General features: G+C 46.5%; 1 pseudogene across 1 annotated transcript; it reads right to left on the bottom strand.

Moving 5' to 3' along the window:
- Nucleotides 1-4,695: 4,695 nt before the first annotated feature.
- On the bottom strand, nucleotides 4,696-7,052 carry LOC308440445 (Y-box-binding protein 1-like; annotated as a pseudogene). Its single transcript has 2 exons — nucleotides 6,963-7,052; nucleotides 4,696-5,747 (listed from the first exon to the last, which is right to left on the bottom strand). The product of its transcript is annotated as a Y-box-binding protein 1-like (transcript).
- Between the last annotated feature and the right edge of the window lie 225 nt (nucleotides 7,053-7,277).

Consider the following 7,277-nt stretch of genomic DNA (forward strand, 5'->3'; position numbering starts at 1 on the left):
TGGCCTACTGACCCATTTCCCTAATTCAGTACCCTTCCCCCATTTTTTCACTTCTGTTTCTATCCAATCACCACATGCTTGCACTTCCTGTTTCTTGCCCTTGCTGCTTCTCTCCCAGGAAAAGAAAATGCTAGACTCTCTTACCACCCAGTACCACCCATAGCCAGACTCTCTTCAGTGCTTCAGATGTCTGAGGTTTGCCCAGCTCTGGGTTTCAAGAGCAGCAGGAAGCCCTGCTATATGGGGTTGTCTTATCCTTTTTTTCACCCTTGCTGTGGGCTTCTTGGGCCCTCTTAATCTATAAGAAGATCCATTTTTCTATTTTAGATCGGGGCTTCTTGAATGTTCTCCAGCAATTTTACTGTAATATTTACATCTCAGCTAAATTGCTGAAGTGCTGTAGCTCCTCCAGAGCACACACAAAATAGTTCAAGTGCATGCCCCAAGTTTAAAGGCTTGATACCCCACCCCCACCCCAGGGATAAAGATGAAACCTAGGGTTTTGCCCATATTTGATGACTAGCTTTAGAATTATTGTGAAAACACACCTCTGGAAGTGTTCATAAGGGTGTTTCCAGAAAGGCTTAGCTGAGGAGGAAGAACCCACCTTGAATGTGGGCGCCACCATCCTGCAGGCTGGGTCCAGGGACTGAAAAACAACCAGCAAATGCTCTGAGTACTGAAATGAAATTAAACTCAAGGTCTGAAAACTCATGTAAGTTGGGGCAAAAAGGGTAGTCTGTAAGCTTAAAGGCCTAGGACTGAGAATGTTGTAAAACAAGTCCAGGCATGTCCAGCTAAGCCCATTGTTAAGACATTCCTGAGGCTAGGTTAACTGACTATAAAGATACAATAGGAATGCAGAAGCTTATCCTGGCTGTCTTTTACAACTGAGTCAGTCAAATGAGCCCCCCCCCCTGAGTCTATTCAAAAGTTATGTCAACCACGTGTATCCTGACTTAGATAAGCATCCCCTCCACCAGTCTCCTGACTTCCCGACTGCATGTAAGCTGTGGGTGTTGGGTGACCTTTGTACTCGAGCTAATTCTTCCAAGCCCCTAACCCTCTCTCCTGACCCTCTCTCTATAAAAACTGCTAGCTTTCTAGTCTCAGGGTCGTTACCTCTGTCTCCTGCATGAGATATGTATCGACCCGGAGCTCCACCATTAAACTACCTAGTGCTTTTGCAGCAAGAAGGTCTCTTGAGTTTCATTGGGTAACCCTGTGTCCCAAGACTCGAGTGGGGGTCCCCAAAATGGGGTCCTGTAAGGAAAAGGGGCACCAATGAAAGGAAAAGTCACTGAAAGGAAAAGTCACAGGGTACCAATGTTGTGAAAGGATGACGATCCAAGTCATGGCACCAATGTTAGGGGAAGGATGAAGAGAGTGGGGGGCATATGGCCCATGGAGGTACAGTGAGGCCTGGGGGCAAGGGAGATGCCTCAGGGGGGTCCAAGTTGGGAATCCCTTCCCCCTGAGGGACCAGCCACACAAAGGTATAGTATAGAATAGAGTTTATTCAGATCATGGGAGAGTTAAGAGGGTGGCAGAGGCAGAGAGAGAGAGGGAAGTAGAGGAGTAAAGGCCGGCCATGAGCACTTGGAGGGAGAGGGGGGAAGGGAAGAGGAGGGGTAGGGGAGGGAGAGCAAGGCTGCAAGAGCACAAGAGCAAGAGAGGCCACGAGAGAGAGGAGGGGGCAAGCAGCCCCTTTTAAAGTGTCAGGTCACTGGGGTGGAGCATACCTGGCTACTGCCAGGTAATTGAGGGGTGGGGGATACCTGGCTGTTGCTAGGTAACTGAGGGGTGGGGTTTACAGAATCCCAACAGGTCCTACAGTACCTGCCTTCATCTCTGACAGGAGTTGTAACATCACCAGCTGCTTCACACCCCTGCCTCACACATGGCTGCCCAGCATGCCAGACTGTCTCTCAAACTGTGAGCAAGATAAGCTCTCCCCGCTTAAGTTTCTTTTGGCAGGTATTTTGTTAAGAGTGATGAGAAAGGGCTGAAACCATCAGCAAACACTGCTCCCCTGACCCAAATGTGGGATCTTAGGAAATACTGATATGAACTGTATGAAATACTGTTGGGAGCTGGATCTTCTTATTAAGGCTGACTGGGTCACAGAATAAGTAAGCTTCCTTTCAGATTTACCCATTTTGTGAAGTTCTGTTAGAGCAAAACGAAGTGGACTAAAAGCACATACTTTACCTTTAAATTGCTGTCACAAGTTACAGTGTCACAGTGCAGGGCTTCAATTTCAGCATTCGGGAGGATCTGGGTTCTAGCCTGGTTCAAAGCCAGGCATGATGGTACATACGTATACTTTTAGCAATGGCGTAATGGAAGGTAGAGGCAGATGGTTGGCTAGCCTAACCTACTCAGAAGTTCCAGGCCAATGAAAGACCCTATTTCAAACAAAACATAGAAGGCACTTGAGGAATGACTAAAGGCTGTCCTCTGACTTTCATATACATGCATATATGTACATGTGTACGCTCACATAGGCACACACACACATGTACACACCATGCATGCATGCAGAGCTACGGGAAGAATAAGAGGAGCAGTAACCTTGTCAAACACTGCTCTTCTTCCTGACTTGGTCCTGGCATGCTATCATTTGGAATACTCTTTGCTTCCCCAACTGAGAGTCTTTCATAAAAATGTGCTCCCTCCAAAATGTATACTGTGGACAGCATTTTTGGTAGCACTAGACAGTTAGAGGGGGGAATTTTTTACTTCACCAGGACAATTAGAAGCTGGGCAAGGCAGGAATCTGACTCTGGGCCTATACTCAGGAAACTGGCCTGGATTAAGAATATTTGCATTTGAAGCTCAGGGCAGAACACTTAGAGTTGTAGCTCAGGGCAGGTGCATCATTTATGTAGGTGTGGCAGTCTCTTTGTCTCTTCAGATCCCCCTTTGTCCCTGATCTTCACACTTGGCCTTCAGAGAGATGTTAACAGGATATTTGATTATTAACTTGCTTGTTCCCTGACTCACAACTGATGTTATCTTTCTGAATGTAATTAAAGTGGTTTAAAAGAGGACTGAATAAAGAAGGCTTTGCTTCAGCCTCAAGACTGGCTGAAGTCATGTTACAATTTTGATTGTTTCTTTTATCTTTAAATCCTAGCTCCTGCCCTGGGGAGCCTATTGTTTGAGTGACACCTTACTAGCCCCTTAGTGCTTCCGTTCTATTATGTATCCCCTCTGCTGTTCCCATCAAGCTCCTATGCATTCTTTCCTGAACTTGATCCTTCTTTCCTGCTGGCTGCTTCCTGTGCTGGGATGTCCTTGTGCCAGTTCCCCCACATGGATATCCCCCCCCCCCCACTAACTGCTTCTCCTTCAGAGCTGATTCCCTTGGCTTCTGTTGTGTTGGCCTTAAGGTTGGACAAGTTTTCTGCAGCTCCTGAGCAATGAAAGGGACAGGATGGCTCCTGCCGCTGTTGTAATCCACTAAATCAGCCCATTGGAAGGGTCTAATCATGTGTTGTTGGTGCACACACTCAAGGACATACACAGTACTCAGAGGTTCCCAGATACTTCAGGAGTTGCTCCTCCCTTGACACCCCCCACCTCCAGCTCTGCATCTCAGAAGCGACATTTGAGTCTGGTGAGTTCTTTTGTGGGGGTTGTTTTGTTTATTATTATTATTATTATCATCATCATCATCATCATCATCATCATCATCATCGTCATCGTTGTTGTTGTTGTTATTTTTAGGTAAGATCTCACAATGTAACCCTGGCTGGCCTGGGACTCCTGACCCTCATGCTTGTGAGTCAGACACTTTGCTGAGCTGTCTCCCCAGCTGCCCTTTGCCCTTGAAATCATTTTTTCTGTGGAGCATCTTGGCTGACTCTTTGGTTCCTTAATGGCAGAGTTAGAATCTTTTTGCCTCAGGTGGATGTGGCCAGGGAGTCAGTCCTGGGCAGCTGGACCTCTTTCAGTTCATCTTCTCTCTCCTGACTGATTCACCATCCCACCAGCATAGAGGGGCTGGAGAACTCCTGGAGGCTGTTTTGCAGAAAGAGAGTGATTTAAGCAGAAGCTGTTGTCTCTTTCTTGGGGAGCCATGGTGCCGGATTTCCTTTAGATGCTCAATGCTGGCAGAGCCTCAGTGATCAATACTGTATTTGAGTCATCTAACTTCCATTGACTTTCTTACCTATAGTTTCTGTCACATATATTCTTAATTAATTAATTAATTTTGAGACAGTCTCATGTATCACAGGTTGGCCTCAAACTGGCATTGTAGCTAAGGATACCCTTGAACTTTTTTTTTTTTTTTTTTTTTAATTTAAGACCTTTATTAACAGGTGTTTGCAGTTTGTTGACTTTTTTTTTTGAAAAAAAAAATCAAGTTGTAAACTTTATTACAAATTAAAAATGAAGTTCTTAAAAATCTCAACTTGACCAGATATGAAACAATTTAAAAACCGTTAAAGGTGTATTGAGAAAAACCAGACCTTTTTTTTTTCTTAAAAAAACGTTTGTTATTACCAAAAAGAGACATCTTTAGGTAAAAATAATAAAAACCCCATGCTGCATAGATAATGCAGATAGTTCTAGTGTAGCTGGTCAATGGGCAAAAAGCAAGCACTTAAGGTCTTCAGCTCCAATCTTTGTTCATTTCTTATTGCTGGATGACCAAACCAGATGATGGTAGAGATCGTAAGTCGGCATTTACTCAGCCCCGCCCTGCTCAGCCTCGGGAGCGGATGTGTCTCTTTGCCATCTTGAGGTTTAGGGTTCTCTGGGTGTCTGCGTTGGTAGTTGAAGTTGCGGCGATACCGACGTTGAGGTGGCTGCTGACCTTGGGTCTCATCTCCTTGATTTTCTTTGTCCTCTTCATTGCCATCCTCTCTAGGCTGTCTTTGGCGAGGAGGGCCCCTGCGGAATCGTGGTCTATAACCCCGTCCATATTCTGTCTCACTGGTCTACCTTGCTCTCCTGCACCCTGGTTGTCAGCACCCTCCATCACTTCTCCTTGCACAGGGGGGTTGGAATACTGTGGTCGACGCGCATAGGGTCTCCGCATGTAGTAAGGTGGGAACCTTCGCCTGCGATAGGGCCGGCGTTGTTGGGCCTGGCCTTCAGGAGCACTTTCCGACCCCTCCTTCTTTTCCCCACTCTCACTATTCTGGTAATTGCGTGGAGGACTCCTACAACGTGGATAGCGTCTATAATGGTTACAGTCTGCTGCATATTTACTGCCTTGAACTGGAACTCCACCAGGGCCTGTAACATTTGCTGCCTCCACACCTTTTTCTCCTTCAACAACACCAAACTCCACAGTCTCTCCATCGCCTACACTGCGAAGATACTTTCTGGGGTTATTCTTCTTTATGGCAGTCTGGTGTACAAATACGTCTTCCTTGGTGTCATTCCTGTTGATGAAACCGTATCCGTTCCTTACACTGAACCATTTTACTGTTCCCAAAACCTTTGTTGCGATGACCTTCTTGTCCCCGCCAGCGGGCGCCGCGGATGTGAGGCCACCCGGGATGCCACTACCCGCGCCGCTGCCCGTGGAGCCGGGCTTGGTGCCGGCGGCGCTGAGGGAGGCGGTGGGGGGGGGGGACGGGGGGAGGCGGCTGCTGGGTCTCGGCCTCCCTGCTCCTGATTGCGGTGATGGTGACTGGGGCCTGCCGTGATGGCTGAGACTCGTCCAGGGTGTGATGGTGACTAGGCAGGCAGCAGCGGTAGGGCTCTCTGGGGTCCGCTCTCCGCTCCCCCTACCGGTGGAACTCACCCTTGAACTTTTGGTCCTCCTACTTTGGCCTCTTGAATGCTGAGATCTGAGGTGTATATCACCGTACCTAATGTATGCAGTGCTGGGACTGGAACCTGGAGTTTTGGGGGTGCTCCACTAACTGAGCCGTGCACAGACCTTATTATTCCTACTTTGAAGCAGGTAATGATGAGAATTCAAGCAGAAGGAATAGGCAATCAGCCTGAGAACTCTTCTTGTACACACTGAAGAGGTTTCAGATCTGAGGGATATTATAACAGGGTGGTCCTGAGTAGCCAAGGGTACAATCACAGTTCACCTGATAGCAGAGGTGTGACTGTTTTTGTATAACGGAGATATAGAGACAAAAGTCAGCATTTAAGAAGGGAGCCTAAGGAGATGATGCAGTCTGTAGATAATTTCCTGGTGTTACGAAAATAATTTTTGCTCAGCAAAAGGAAAAGTGATTCTTAGAGTTCATGTGAAGTGCCGAAAGGCTCGAAGACTTAACTACCCACTTGGCCAACGCTGACAAAGAAATTGGGGTCTTGACTATTTGTTCTTCCTCCCCTCCCATGTAGAGTTAATTTTTTTTACTTTATTTCTTCAGGAAAAACCCATCTGTATCTTTAGAAAAATTTCAATGATGAAGCTAAATTTGCTGTTTAGGTCACTTTCAGAAAACACATCTTCTTTCTAAGGCAGCATAATGTTCCTTCACTTTGAGGTGAATAAAAACTAGTTTCTCTAAAGTCAAAATTATTGAAATTATCTAGAGTGGTGTTGCTTCTCCTACAAGCTGTTCTGGAGGCCAAATGTGGGTAACAGGGCATACTTCAAGGAGACACCCCACCGCGAACAACAGAGAAACATCTGTCTATGCTTGGAGATCAACGGCTAAAAATACCTCCATATGCCAAGGCCAGTCACCCATGTTGGGAACTCGTCGGACCTGTCCTCAATAACACCTATGTGACAACTGAAGTCCTAGAGTGGTCCAGGAAAAAAAAGAACCAAAGGAAATCAAGACCATCATTCAGGATCACCAAATGAATGGGAGGCATATTTGGTCTTAGGAACATTGTCTTTCATCTGTGCTGCCTCTTGCTCCTTCCTAGGGTTGGGATGATGTACTGCTGTGAGGTAAACAGTGTCACACAGTTTTTATGAATAGCAACATTTCAGCTGGAATCCCAGTGGCCAGTGTGCTCTTTCCTACCTGACTACTCTGCTTAGCAACATGAGCACAGGATCTCATTAAATCCAGCTCCATCCGAAGCAGCATGAGCTTGTGGCACATCCGAGTCATGGTTTTTGTGGTATCTACGCACTCAGTCGAGGAGTTCCCTTTGATCAGATTGTTTTGTGGGCACATCTGTAGGTATGTCATTTTCTCAATTGTTGATAGGTTTAGAGGGACTAGCCCACTGTGGGCAGTGCCATCCCTGGGCATGTGGGCTTGGGTTGTATAAGAAAGGAAGCTGAATGAGCCAGAAGAGGCAACCCAATGAGTTTAGTTTCTCTGTGGACCCTG

Source organism: Micromys minutus (genome assembly GCF_963924665.1).
Source record: "Micromys minutus genome assembly, chromosome: 31".
NCBI lineage: Eukaryota > Metazoa > Chordata > Mammalia > Rodentia > Muridae > Micromys > Micromys minutus.